This window comes from Ambystoma mexicanum, chromosome 11, assembly GCF_040938575.1.
Source record: "Ambystoma mexicanum isolate Mex_15411 chromosome 11, UKY_AmexF1_1, whole genome shotgun sequence".
Classification (NCBI taxonomy): Eukaryota; Metazoa; Chordata; class Amphibia; order Caudata; family Ambystomatidae; genus Ambystoma; species Ambystoma mexicanum.
Window position 1 is genome coordinate 1,250,310,415 of NC_090934.1, and position 7,795 is coordinate 1,250,318,209.

General features: G+C 42.6%; 1 long non-coding RNA gene across 1 annotated transcript; it reads right to left on the reverse strand.

Moving 5' to 3' along the window:
• Positions 1 to 6,382: 6,382 nt before the first annotated feature.
• On the reverse strand, positions 6,383 to 7,056 carry LOC138504839 (uncharacterized). The gene is made up of 2 exons (XR_011280004.1): positions 6,882 to 7,056; positions 6,383 to 6,771 (listed from the first exon to the last, which is right to left on the reverse strand). It is a non-coding gene; the product is annotated as an uncharacterized lncRNA (long non-coding RNA).
• Positions 7,057 to 7,795: the final 739 nt, after the last annotated feature.

Genomic DNA, 7,795 nt, shown 5'->3' on the forward strand with positions numbered 1-7,795 from the left:
TTGATCCTTACCTGAATTCCCGACCCAGCGCGCCTTCGAGCTGGAAGAAAGAAGTTATTTTATGCACGCCGCCTCGCCTGCTGCAGCGCCGCGCAGAACTCACCGGCCTTCGCAGCATCTTCACATTCCACCCCATCCTCCTGCATGTTCCTGCCGCACTCCGGCACCTAAGGAGAAGACAAGAACAGCAAGGTGAGCCAAGGGAATACACAGAGGAATATTAATTACCTCCCATAGACTTACCTGATTTTACCACCGGGGTACTATTCCTCTTCACGGGTCGGCGCAGCTTCCACTGCATCTTCGCCGAACCCCGGCCCCTAAGGGGAAACAAAAGGACAGCAAGGTGAAACAAAGGGACTAACAAGGGGAACCCTCCTCACCACAATAGACTTACCTGATTTTACCGCCGGAGGCATTATTCCCCGAGACTTCATACTTTCTCTCAGCACCTGAATAAGGGAGAAAGCAACAGGTTACATATTGACATTATTTTATCGAACTGTGTTGGATAATACAAATCCTTACCAGAATATTATCGGTTGCCACAAGGAACTCTTCACTAGGGTCAAGCTACAACCTGCAAGGAATCGGACAAGAGTGAAAGTCAGGCATTTGAACTCTTACGAACTACATACTTACGGCGTCTTGCCGGGAATTTCGGAGTCAATATTGTTCTGGAACTCACCAATTCCTTCGAGACAGTGAAGCAACTGGTTATCTACACGCCCCTGCGCTCAATGAAGGATGGAGAGCTCATCTTTTCAAACCCTCAGGTGAGACTATAAGAGGGGACATCAAAGGTGATCAGTGGGGAGAACAGCAGGGGGTGGGGTGATTTACGCTCAACTCCACGGGTGGTTAATTCCCTTTCTCCATTTGCAGAAGAATATTCCTACGGGCCAAGCAAACAAAGCTAGCTGGGCCAGTCCAGTCCGTCATCTCGGCCCGATGCCTCTGTGGGAGCCAGGTGAGCGTAACAGACCTCATCAAATCTGATCCCAATTTGCACACATTATTCCCAGAACCTCCAATGCTAGCTTACAAGGGGGTGCAAACTTTAAAGAAAGCCTGATTAAAGCTGAAAAAAACAAAAAACAAACTCAGGGAACCTTGAAGGAACAGAAACAAGGCACCCATGCATGCCTCAATTGTCAATATTGTGCAAACCTTATCAAAGGAGATTACATCAGGCACCCAAACAGTGGTAAAAAAATACCATTAAGAGTCTTCTCTACCTGCAACAGCAAAAATGTAGTATACATGCTTTGATGCCCATGTGGCAAATACTATGTGGGAAAAGCAACTTGCAGAGTTTAAGAATGGTGGATAGAACACAAATCCAATATAAGAATCTGTAACACCAAATCACTGGTGTTTAGACACTTTAAAGAAAATGGACACAATATATCGCAACTATTGTGGGTCATATTGGTAGTCATTCACCCCTTACCAAAAGGAGGCGATCTAGACAAAAGATTATCGCAAAGGGAACTCTATTGGATTCATAGACTGGACGCAATGACACCCCATGGGCTGAATGAGGAATACCATCTAGGCCCATTTCTTAAAATGTCTTTAAATTACTCCAAGAAAGTACTGACCCTACAGTAAAACAGATTACTACATAACTGAAAAGTACCTCCCCCTTTTTATTTCTTAACTAGCAGACATTGGGTAATGGAACTATCAGATTATGGTTTAATAACCATCTGGTTTACTCCGGAATGGATCAGACCTAACATCTCAGCATCCCAACCTTGAAGATATTTAGAAAAACATTCATAATAATTAATTTTCCTAAGAACTGGGTACTAATTAAAGTGGTCTGCCAATGATACACCAAAATATCTAATTCTCTGATGACACAAATAATGTGAACACTACTGACGGAGACAGACGATATTGAGATCAATAATAATATTTTTACAAAGTGTGAGACATTATAAGCTCTTTTCCATCCCTCTGTGATGTATTTGAATCAGAATGTGTCTCTGAAACCAATTGGACTAATGTAACAGGAAAATGGAAATGTGAGTTGTCCAATGTGGCACATCTTATCTCTTGTTCATGTGAATTAAGATTTGTCTTCAAAAACCTGTTTTACAAATACAAGTAATTGAACATGAACACGAGTAATTAAACATGTAATTACCATGACAGAGTCATACGCTTGACTCCACAAATGTATGGGAATGAGCAAATGTTGATAATTCAAGATGCATAAACCTAGACACACACATACAAACTCTAGACATACCATTCTGGGTTCTATTGTCCAAAAGAACATAGATAAACACACGATAAACACTGTCAATATCCAACATCAATTCAGCAAAAACGGGCTTGAACGTCAGGCTTATTAGTCATAAATGAACACAGGGACTCCTGCGTAACCTTGTGACATCATGCACATATTTACGTGATGACATCACTAGAAAGCACATTTTTTTTCCTGGAACAACCCTCCGACTATTAAGAACTGACCAAGATTATGTATACAGAGGGACAGGCTGTAACATATGAATAATGTCACCAGGATTTACAACGTCAATTCAAATAAAAAAATAATTCATTTTTTTTTAAAACACGAAACCTTGTTTACGACCATGACGTCATGCACATTTCAGTGTGATCTCATCACTAGAAATCGCCACGATTTAAGCAGCCATCTTAATCTCCCTTCACACATCCGGTTCTACAGGCAGACTTATCCTGCTGACAGGACAACCAAAATTAAGTACAATAGGCTTATTTAGCTCAAGATTTGTTTATAGCCATCTTGTAGGCCTTTCATCCTAGAGACCTTATCACCTCGAATTTTACAACATTAGGATTTAGATTATTTTCGGATAATTACATCCTCATATATTCTTTCACAGATCTTTGAGTACAGTCTTCAGACAACCTGATCTAAACATATGAATCTAACACACCCTGGTTCTACTACTTACCTGATGATTTCAACATCCATTCTAAGATTCTTTTCTGAATACTCCTAATGGTATAGAATGTTCTAAGCAGTGCAGAACGTGTATGCAACTCCAATTATACCAGAATGCCCTAATAGTATTCTTTCACTTACAACTTTTGTAGACATACCAACAAGGATCATTATGAACATAATCCGGTATGATCTGGACCATCTAACTTACAAATAATTATAATATTTCAGGAGCAAGATGGCTTCTTAGCACACATTGGTAAGATTCAGTAACACATCATTTTTCACCTTTATCTTAGAACAAACCTCTTCATAAAGGACCCTGTGGTAACCCTGTCCTTTTTTATATGGCAGGACTAGACAAACAGTTATTTCAACAAAGCATCAACCTATCTACACTGGGATTGGCTAAAGTATACCAACCCAGTGAGAAAAGAAACAACCACCTGCCATCAGGACGAATTTGCTCACTAGAAAACATAAAGTCAGTTAACAAATAAATGTATTTGAAACACTCACACACAAGGGTCCACAAGGAGTTCCTAAGAATTTTGTATCTGGTGAAAATATGCACAAATGTCTAAATATATTCCCCCAGATTGTTGATTTGGAGTTGTTTTAGAATCAGATTAGACTAAGTTACTGAGGGCTTTGGTACAGACCACAGGGTCTATGATAGGGGCTACTTCTAATTATCATCAAAATTGATTGTCAGAATATATTCTTCTAACACTTCTCTGTGATATTAATTGACGCAAATGTACAGCATTCTGAAGCCATAATTAATCATTGTAATAATATTTAGACACAATTCTAATTGAAATTTATGTTTAACTTTTTCTATAGACTAATTTTGAAAAGAATTACAGCCCCTGAAGAAGAGAACATTCTCAAATTGTGTTGGGCCACACTATTTTTTATAAATTGTATATGAAATCACAACCTAATGGTGGAATTGTACACATTTTGGACACTGTGTATGAACTATTGAAAATTAATATTGTGTACATTTTGTAAAATCATTTCCAAGAAAAATCCTAGACGGTTTGGCTTCTATATGCGGCCATCAAAGGTGTGCAGAGGACGGGAGTTTCCTACCTGGGAACTACTTTCTGTTCTAGTTTATGTCACAACCCATATGCCAGGGCTGTTTTTCTTCTCCCCCACACCTAAAAATTCTTTACATAGTCATAGAAATTACAAAACATAAATTGCTTTATAAAATCAAACTACTCTAGGAGTGCAAAGTGATCCATTCTTCCAGCCCCAACACCCACCAGAATGGTCGGGCCAGCAGCAGGGAGTGCATCAAAGGAGGCCACGGGGAGGAAGTCTCCCAAGACAGATACGGTCCAGGTGGCAGAGGACTACAGGAGGCCATATGACTATGTGGAGGATGAGGAAGATGAGATTGTGTTATTTCTGTCCTGCAGCGGCACAAGTGGCCACGAGTGCCTTCAGCGGAAGCCGAGGGACCGGAGTGTAACTCCGCAGGGAGGACAGTTTGATCCAGACATATTTTGATTCCAAAAGGGGTCACTGGACCTCAAGTGGGTGCTCAGACTGGAATGCACCACAGTTTACTGTGATTTCGTAGGCAACAGGAGTGGTGTGCGGACTGGAATGCACCACAGTTTGCTGTGATTTCGTAGGTGACAGGAGTGGTGTGGGGAATGGAATGCACCGTAGTTGTGGGCCTGGTTATAGGGTCGTTTTTTTATGTTTGTCATGTTTTTTTTATAATTAAGGAGTGTTGTGTATCGCCCATTTAACTGTGGGCGCATTGCCCCTTTAAGAAGACGAGTCATGACCTTGTCATGACTCGCCCCAATAAAAGGGGCTCTGCTGGCACATGAGGGGCACTGCAGCAGAGCCCCAGGATGTTCTGCGGTTCTGCTGCAGCGCCGACCAAAGAACCATGCAGAGTCAATTCTGACTCTGCGTGGTTCTTTGGTCTTTGTTACTCCATGCGACCACAGCCTGTGTAAAAGCCTAGCCTGGGTGCCCACAGAGCCGAGGCGGGTGTCCGCTGGGTGCCTCCAGGGTATAGTGTATGAATCCGGTGATGTGGATTCTCTAGGGTGCCCCCTGCAGTCCACCTGCTGCATGAGCGCAGCTCCATTGTCCACTGTCCACCAGGTGATCCCGATATCCCGTGCAACCCTCCCTGGTGCCTGTGGGAAGGTCACAACAGTGATCGCTACCAACCTAAACTGTAAGTTATTGGTCGCTGCCTTCATTATATGTTCATTTTATATGCCTCCAACCTAGATTCTTTTGTCAATACCGGTCTAAGCAATGCCCAATCAATCTGCAATAATACCTCATTCCTCACTGACTGTTTTGCCTCAGGCTCCTCTCAGCCAACCATACTGGGGATCACCTGAACATGGATGACGCTCATGACATGGCCACCCCTGCTGCTCCCCACACTGATGCTGCAACCCTTGTATTCTTTCCTCCTCTGGTCATTAACAAGTCTCCCTGTATCCACCCCTCTTCCCATCTGACTTCCTTCCCACATCCTTTGAGCCTTTTGCCATTCAACTGATCCCACCTCCCGCTCCCACAATTCTCCTTGTCTATCACCCCGAGCACTTGCAGCATTTCTCTCTGACGTCAACTGGCTACTCGACTGCCTTCCCATGGAGTCATGGAGTCTGCACTGGTGCTAATGGGGGAGATCATCCTTCACAACTTATCTAATAACCATTATCTTCTACTCACTTCCTATAGGGCCAATGACTGGGCTCGCTTCCCAGTCTCCCTACCCACCCTTGTGGACACCCCCTTGACCTGATTGTTCTCTTAACATCCCTGATTAACTCGGCTCCTTCCACTAAACCATCTCTCCCTCATCACCTCCTCCTGCATTTTGCCATCTTATTGCCCCTCCCCTATTCTTACATTCACATCACCAAATGCAAATTGTCATCTGACCCCTTTCTCCTTGCCTTGGGCAAATAGGGGCCTCTCTTCTTTCTCTCAGACCACCCCAACCCATCCCCGCTTTGCTGCTTTCAGTAAAGCAGTCACCACCCCTTTGAAGACCACTACTGTTGGCTCCTTTGGTTTTTCTCGCCCCGTCCCATCCTGGGATTACTGCTCTGATCCAAAAACGGAGAAGTACCATACACTTTCACCAAAGCTCCTGCTGCTTCCCTCTCCTTGCCAACTACGTCCAATCTCTCCTTAATCTCTCTTGTGCTCTGGGCGTTGCCACATCCATAATTAAACCAACATCATTGCATCTCTGCACTCCCAACTTAAATGGGGAGGAAACCTGGTATACGTTTAACTAAGATAGGTTAGCAACGTATACTCTGTCTAAGTCCGGGAGGACAAAGATCCGTGTTTAAAGAGGAGACAGAGCTATAGTGTAGATACCACACATATAAAGAGCTCCCATTGGGAGAGCCACAAAAGGACCAGTCGTGGTTAAAATGATAAACATCAGATTTAATAGAATTATGACCTAAAAAGTGATTAAATAGTGTGGTCCACAGTACATACAATTCATAAACATTTAAACATATATCAAACAGTCGTTACGTGATAAGCTAGAATTAGCTAATTGACAGTGTATCAAAAACAGGGATACACTCAACATCAAGAGGTACGCTTTACAGAAAGTGCAACGTACTCTACAGTAATTAGAATCAGTATGTCAAAAAACTTAATAACTCTGGTGCCAGTACAGAGTATTAGCTCGACATGTTTCAGTTCCTACAGTTATTATGGAACATTCATCAGGAGATATACAGGTGACCACGTAACCAAGACAACATTTAAAAACGAAATGATGACATTTGAAGTATTCGTAGCATCTGCAAAGTAAAGAACAAAAAAAGCGCAAAACATGAGCTTCAAATTAGCCATTATTGTTGCAAGTTCAAAATACATGAACCAAGGCATCTAAATAGAGGGAAATAAATACCTCCACTGATGCCTGTGGGTGCTCTCTACTCGAAAGGTAGTAGGCGGTGTAGAACTGAGGGTCGTCTCTACCTAGGATATAGAAAAAACATCCAAATGAGCGCTGAGTAGTAGCTCACTAAAAAAGCAGGATATGTGCTTAGGCTTAGCAAATAGCGAAACTAGTATCGCATAAAAAACATATGAAAAGGTGTCCGGGTGAGAGAAACCCAGTGCTGAGAGACAAAACGAATAATCCACAGTGTGCCCCATATAATTCCAGAAGTTGAGAAGAAGTCGGTGACTAGAACCTAAAGAGGTAGTTCAAGGTATAGTCTCTAATCTCGTGTGTTTATAGGAGACAGAAGGCGGCTAGTAACACTCAAAAGTAAACAACTACCCCACAGGCAATACCTTCAAGTTGGCAGTAAGAGTGTCAGTCGTGACCAAATCCGACAGCCCCAGGATATAATCCTGCCGCCAGCGATAGTGCTGTGTGGATAGTACGGAGAGTGCCGTCTGTTATGCGGGCAGCAGTGAAGCAGGACTGGCCGACCGATGTGCGAGTGGTAGTCAGGGAAAAACAGTAGTCCTACAACTATGTTGGAAGAGAAAAGAGATGTAGAGCAATGTGGTTAGTCATGGCAGCCATCATGGAATGGCTCAGACCGGACAAGGAATTAGTACACTAGGTAGCACACAGTCTACAAAAAACGATGGTAAGGGATCAAGTGAGTGTAAACGATTATATGTTGTACCATTCAATAGATTCGTTAAGACCCCTGATGTCACTCTGCAGAGTATATATCATCTTTTGTTCCATATAAAGCAATTTTTTCTCCCGGGTGGCATAGTTAGATCCTTTAAGTGATAACTATATTGTCCATTTGAAATCCTCGTGATGATGCTTCAGAAGATTGAAATGTTTCACCATGG